Source organism: Branchiostoma lanceolatum, chromosome 4 (assembly GCF_035083965.1).
Source record: "Branchiostoma lanceolatum isolate klBraLanc5 chromosome 4, klBraLanc5.hap2, whole genome shotgun sequence".
NCBI classification, from domain to species: Eukaryota; Metazoa; Chordata; class Leptocardii; order Amphioxiformes; family Branchiostomatidae; genus Branchiostoma; species Branchiostoma lanceolatum.
The window spans coordinates 51,560-57,752 of NC_089725.1; the positions used below are offsets into that span (position 1 = coordinate 51,560).

The 6,193-nt window shown below is 42.4% G+C and overlaps 1 long non-coding RNA gene across 1 annotated transcript; it reads left to right on the forward strand.

Moving 5' to 3' along the window:
* The first annotated feature begins 2,684 nt into the window (after nt 1–2,684).
* LOC136432141 (uncharacterized) lies at nt 2,685–5,608 on the forward strand. Its single transcript, XR_010755460.1, has 3 exons — nt 2,685–4,007; nt 4,535–4,649; nt 4,822–5,608. It is a non-coding gene; the product is annotated as an uncharacterized lncRNA (long non-coding RNA).
* The last annotated feature ends 585 nt before the right edge of the window (nt 5,609–6,193 follow it).

Genomic DNA, 6,193 nt, shown 5'->3' on the forward strand with positions numbered 1-6,193 from the left:
CAGGATTCGGCATTTTGACTGTACCCCTAACCCTAACCCTAGCAATGTTTACTACATCTGCAATAATTCGTGGTCCGTCGCAATCATGTTGTAAACCATTATGTTCTTATTATCTCCATGGAAAATGAAGATATAGTCGTGTGAGCATGTGTGTGTGTGTGTGTGCTTTCATATTTCTGTATCCTGTATAACACCTCTGGTTAAGATGATATTTGGTATGAGGGTAGGTGTTGGAAAGAAAAAAGTCATGGTCGGTTTTGTGTCCCCTGGTATATGACCTTGGTACTACAGCAGAACATCCGTATTTTGTATCTTTTTACCTGGACGTGTTATGGTCTTGATTTTTTAGTGGAAGGTAGCTTGGGATGAACGCAACAGGTGGTGCAGGTTGTTCTGAAACTGCAGGGGCGTTTTTGTCAACATCGTCCAAGGAGAATAACTGAACAAAGGAACGACGATTTTCATGATATTTAGTTTGCAGGTAGCTTAGACAGGTACGCAAGGGAGAGTAAATAATGCCAATTGGAACCTAACTTGCATAATTAATGAGGAAAATATCTATGTGCTGTTTTCTTACCATTGTAGGACTCAAATACACGTAACATATGTATTTTATAGCAGGCGGAACATTAACAGATACCGATTATGCAAATGAATTCAAATTTGCATGATTAATACAAAAGTGCAATTATTCATCTAAGTGGTAAATGCGACATGCGCAAGTTAGTTAAAGGTGTACATGGTCAATCATCGATTATGTAAATGTGGGAATCATTTGCATAATCAGAATATTTCATGGCGATATGAGGTCTCCGAACTCTTGTTCATGGGGTCCCCCCCCCCTTAGATCCTTAGTTATGATACATGTTTTTCATGTACGTGTTCGTAATGAAACTACAAGTAATGTCAGCGAATCATTTATTCTATGTTTATCGCATTTACCCTTCAGTGTGTAACAAAATTGTCAAGCATCCAGTCGTATCTAGAGAGAGAGAGAGAGAGAGAGAAAGCATTTTTTTTTTACTTTCAATCGTCATGGGTCCACATCGTCGGCAGCAATGTTAATTAGGAATTGTAATTCTTCCTGACAAGCCATAAGCCGTTGCCTCGTTGAAAAACATCATGCTGGGCACAGGCAAGGCTTTAGAAACAACTAAACATATACTATACAGGCAAAAGTAAAATTGTTCATCTACATGTACTTTGAAATATGGCAGAAATGTCGATTCCGGTCGAGTCACCGTAATTCACGAATGCCGCCATCGATCGTACCAGGGCTTACTTCCCTCCCTTCTGTTCAACGATTCGTCTATATAAATATGGAAAGGAATTCGGTCAACGAAAATCAAAATTATTTTTAACTTCAACAAGATAAACAGGTGTGTTCGTGTGTTAGAAAGGTTTTGTTCTCAGTGTCATAGCTGATATGCCTGTCTCTCTTTTTCTTTCTCTTTCTCTCTCTCTCTCTCTCTCTCTCTCTCTCTCTCTCTCTCTCTCTCTCTCTCTCTCTCAATGGAACTGCATTAAGAGACGGAAAGGAAAATATTCTAAGATTACGTTGGCACCTTCCGTGTTGGTTGGTTAAATACGACTGTTCGTGGACGGGGAGGAAGACGATTATTGGTGGGTTAAAGACGATTGAAGGTGGCGGAACACAGTATTTCGCCAATGGGGATTTCTATAATTAAGGACGCAAACTGACTGATGTCGACGCCAAAAAAATACAATTATTGTGCATTTCGGAAGCACGACAAATTAATACGTTTAAATTGAGGGTACATTTTACAATATAACCGAAAATAAAACAAAAAAAAATGTGTTTTTTTACGTTCTGGCGCCCTCTTTTAAATGGGGTCATGCGAGGTCATACGGATCTGCAGCCGACTCACCCAGGCTGGTAGTTCCAATGTCACGCGCATTTATACACCGAATCGGCAAACTTCACAATCTTACTCATACGATCTAAAAGCCGACTTATCATACTACCATCCAATAAAGTTCATGCCTCGCTGAATTTCGCGTTTACTTGTTAACATACGGTCCAAGATTTAGGGCGCACTATTTATTTACCCCTACGTCACAGACAAATACTGTGTACTGCTACCTTCAACCATTGTCGGGACCGGTGATCCAGTATTTATGCAGGGGGGGGGGGGATTCCACCTGCATGACGAGCAGGTTTAGGTTCAAGTTTCAGGAAATGGGCATATGTAAAAAGTTTGCATGCACAGAAACGGCGGCGATTGACAGAAGAGGGGTTTAGTACACATTTTTGAACATTGTCAAAACATAATTCCCCCGCAATTTTTGTATTAATGCTTTCTACCTGGAGGCATAGCAACATATGTTCTCTCACCAATAGGAAAGCTGTGACATTTTGTTACAAAGATAAGGGATTTGTTTGTTTGCATGCTCGGCAAACAGCTTCATGGCGAAACACACCAAGTTTGGATTGAAGAGTACAAGTTTCATATCTGGACAGAAGATTTGTTTGATCCACCCACACCGGGAAGGACCCCTATTCCTTTTCGATAAGTGTAGTGGGTTCTTTAACGTTCTCGAGGTGTGGCTCTCCTCAAACACGGGACATACGTTCAACGGCCTATCTGACAGGACGCCCCTAACCGAAGCTAGGCACTCACACCTGTGTCGAGTGAGTCCGTGTGAAACTCCATTCCCAACACTGCACGAAATGGCCACGTATCCTGACGGATCCGACGTATCCGGAATCGGGCCTCATGGCGTTTCCGAGCGAATCCGGAAAAATCCCAGTTCACTGCTCGGATACTGAGGTGCCCGCAGATCCGACCAATTCCGACGCCGTATTCTTCTGGAATCGTGATGCGCCTCGGATACCCGAAGATATTTGGGCGGATCCCTCGTTTTTTGATATTTGGAATGTTCGGATTGTTTGTATGTCGGTAGTTGCTTCGGATCCTGACGAATAAATACACACGGCACGGCATGATCTCATTTCCTGACGAATCCAGCAGATCCGGAATTGCGCATCATAGCAGATACGGAACGTTTCCGATTGGATCCGATGCACCTCAGATCAGACAATTCAGGCGCCGTATACGTCTGGATCCTTCATACGTTTCGGGTACAGATACGGAACGTTTCCGAGCAAATTCAGACAATTACCAGGTACACCTCAGATCCGGCAATTCCGACGCCGTATACGTCTGGATCCGTGATGCGCGTCGGATACCTGAGGATAGTTGCGCGGATCCTTCGTTTCTAGATATTTGTCAATATGGCAGAGATGTTCGGATTGTTTGTCGGTAGTTGCTTCGGATCCTGACCAACAAATACACACTGCACGGCACGCGGCATGATCTCAGATCCTGACGAATCCAACAGATCCGGAATTGCGCATCATAGCAGATACGGAACGTTTCCGATTGGATCCGATGCACCTCAGATCCGACAATTCCCGCGCCGTATACGTCTGGATCCTTCATATGTTTCGGGTACAGATACGGAACGTTTCCGAGCAAATTCGGACAAATACCAGGAACACCTCAGATCCAGCAATTCTGATGCCGTATACGTCTGGATACGTTTCGGGTACAGATACAATATCTACTCGGATCTTTCATTTTTTTATGTATTTGCCAATATGTTAGAAGTTCAGATTTGCCAATATGTTAGAAGTCATGAGCTGTCTCGGATCCTGACGTGTACGGAACACGGATTCGTGTCGGATATCCAAATTACCCACAAGACACTTCTGGGCGCGACAAACGTTAACGGTTTTCTTTCGGTTAACAGCACAGACAAGAACGGCGTTTCATCACCTTCTGTGCTTAACATGGCATCGCCAGAGTCTACCATGGTCGACCAGTGATTTTTGAGTGACTTGAGAGTCGAAGGGAATTCGGTGTAAACTCAAACGCACGGAATTGCGACGTTGTCTTCTTCGTGCATGCAATATTCGTCGCCCCCCTCCCCCCTTGTAAACGCTGGTAGGGAGTTGATTCATCATTTTGAGGGACTGCCCTTTGGTAAGTACAAATTGAAAAATTCCCGTTTCTAACTAGTTTTGACGTCAGTTATCCTCCTATTGTGGCTTGACATATCATCGCATTCGCATGACCATAAGAATTCTCCAGCCGACCTGCCCTTTTACGGCGTTAGGATCTAGGAAATTTAAAATTTCAATTTGTTCATTCTTGCCAATGGTCAGCAGACATGTGTGTCTGGTTAACGTTTCAGATACAAAATAGCAAGCAGTGGAGGGAAAGATAATTAAAGATATGGAAGGGAAGAAAATGTCATAAGTATTTGTCCCACAAAGATCCCACAGTTTGTGGATAGTGAACTAGAACTTATAAGGAGGCAGTAGTGTGCCTCAGTGATTATTTCCTTCAGTTATAGCTGTGCATGTTTGATCAATATCATATTCAAGTTATAGATGTAAGTTTTACGTAGTCAATTCAACGATGCCCAGATTCATTTTTTTTACACATGCGAGTATGTGATATGTTTAATATTTGTCATTGTTTCCATTTATATATATATATATATCCAGTACAGCATCGGCAGATACTTCCTTCACAAATGCAGCACATATTGTGAGGACCTTGGCTGGGAACAAAGCAATCAACTGTCAGATGCTCAGCTGCTGAGTACCTCAGGCTCCTTTGGTAAGTCCATCATCGGTACACTTCAATGTTAGCTGAGAGAGGCATGATGGATATCCATTGTCCCGTGTTTTTTGTAGCTGCTGTGATGAAACGAAGCCCATGTCAAAATCATGTGACATGTTCCTTAAATACGTGAATTGATATTTATTCATCATTTGGTTTTATCATATAGGAACTGGTTCATCACAAGATGGACTCCAAGCTGAGTCCAACATGCAGATACAGAAGAAATCAGCCTTGCCTGTCCCTTACCAAGAGTGCATGGAAGAAGTGAACTCAGATGTAGTCAGAGAATGGGGAGAGGACGATTATACACATGCAGTTCCACGGCATATGCTACTTACGTTTAAAATGTGGCGTGTCATCATGGGAGTTCTTCAGACAGTATAATGTTACTTTCTATTTTCAACCTCTGTATTTGAAATAATTGTATCTGATGGCTTTTAGACGAAGAGCTGGCCACAAATAAGGCTTTTATTACTTTAGTGGAATATTTAGAACATGTAGATAATTTTGGTCCAAGGGCACTATACAGTAGTAAATATTACCACAATGTTGTGATGGTGTTAATTGTAATACATTTCATAATTTTTCAGAACATTGTGCTTGCACAACCCCAATTTACCGACATTAACCTGCATATGCAGTGGTGCTTTGAGTATGTGGATGTCCCTCAGCCTGTCTCAAATGAAATGGATCATTTAGCCACATAGTACTTCCGTATTGTATTGTATTTGATAGTTTTTGAACTTAGAAATACATTATGTTGAGATATGAAATGATACATGTGTTACATACAGGCTTTCCCAAAGTTCCTGTCATTCAAAATGATGTTTTGGGTATAGTTAAATTAGGAATGCAAGCACTTAGTCGGATCCGTTACGGATTCGTTGTTGGGTCCACCTGTATCCGTCAGTATTCACCATTTTCTTCAAAATACAGAAAAATCCCTGTACGCATCCGTCAGGATCTGTGGCATTTCCGTACAGTGTACGGCTCCGTATTCGTCGCAAATCCCTTACTTTCGGATTCTTCAGGAAATATTCCATATACCGGTGCGGAAATAGTCGGATACGTTACACGAATCCGCATGTATCCGTCAGTATCCGCCAAAAATACAGAAAAATTCCTGTTCGTATCCGTCAGGATCGGTGGCATTTCCGTACAGTGTACGGCTCCGTATTCGTCGAAAATCCCTTACTTTCGGATTCTTCAGGAAATATTCCATATACCGGTGCGGAAATAGTCGGATACGTTACACGAATCCGCATGTATCCGTCAGTATCCGCCAAAAATACAGAAAAATTCCTGTTCGTATCCGTCAGGATCGGTGGCATTTCCGTACAGTGTACGGCTCCGTATTCGTCGAAAATCCCTTACTTTCGGATTCTTCAGGAAATATTCCATATACCGGTGCGGAAATAGTCGGATACCTTACACGAATCCGCATGTATCCGTCAGTATCCGTCAGTATCCGACAAAAATACAGAAAAATCCCGGTACGTATACGCCGGGAAACGAGGCCATTTCGTGCAGTGCAAGGA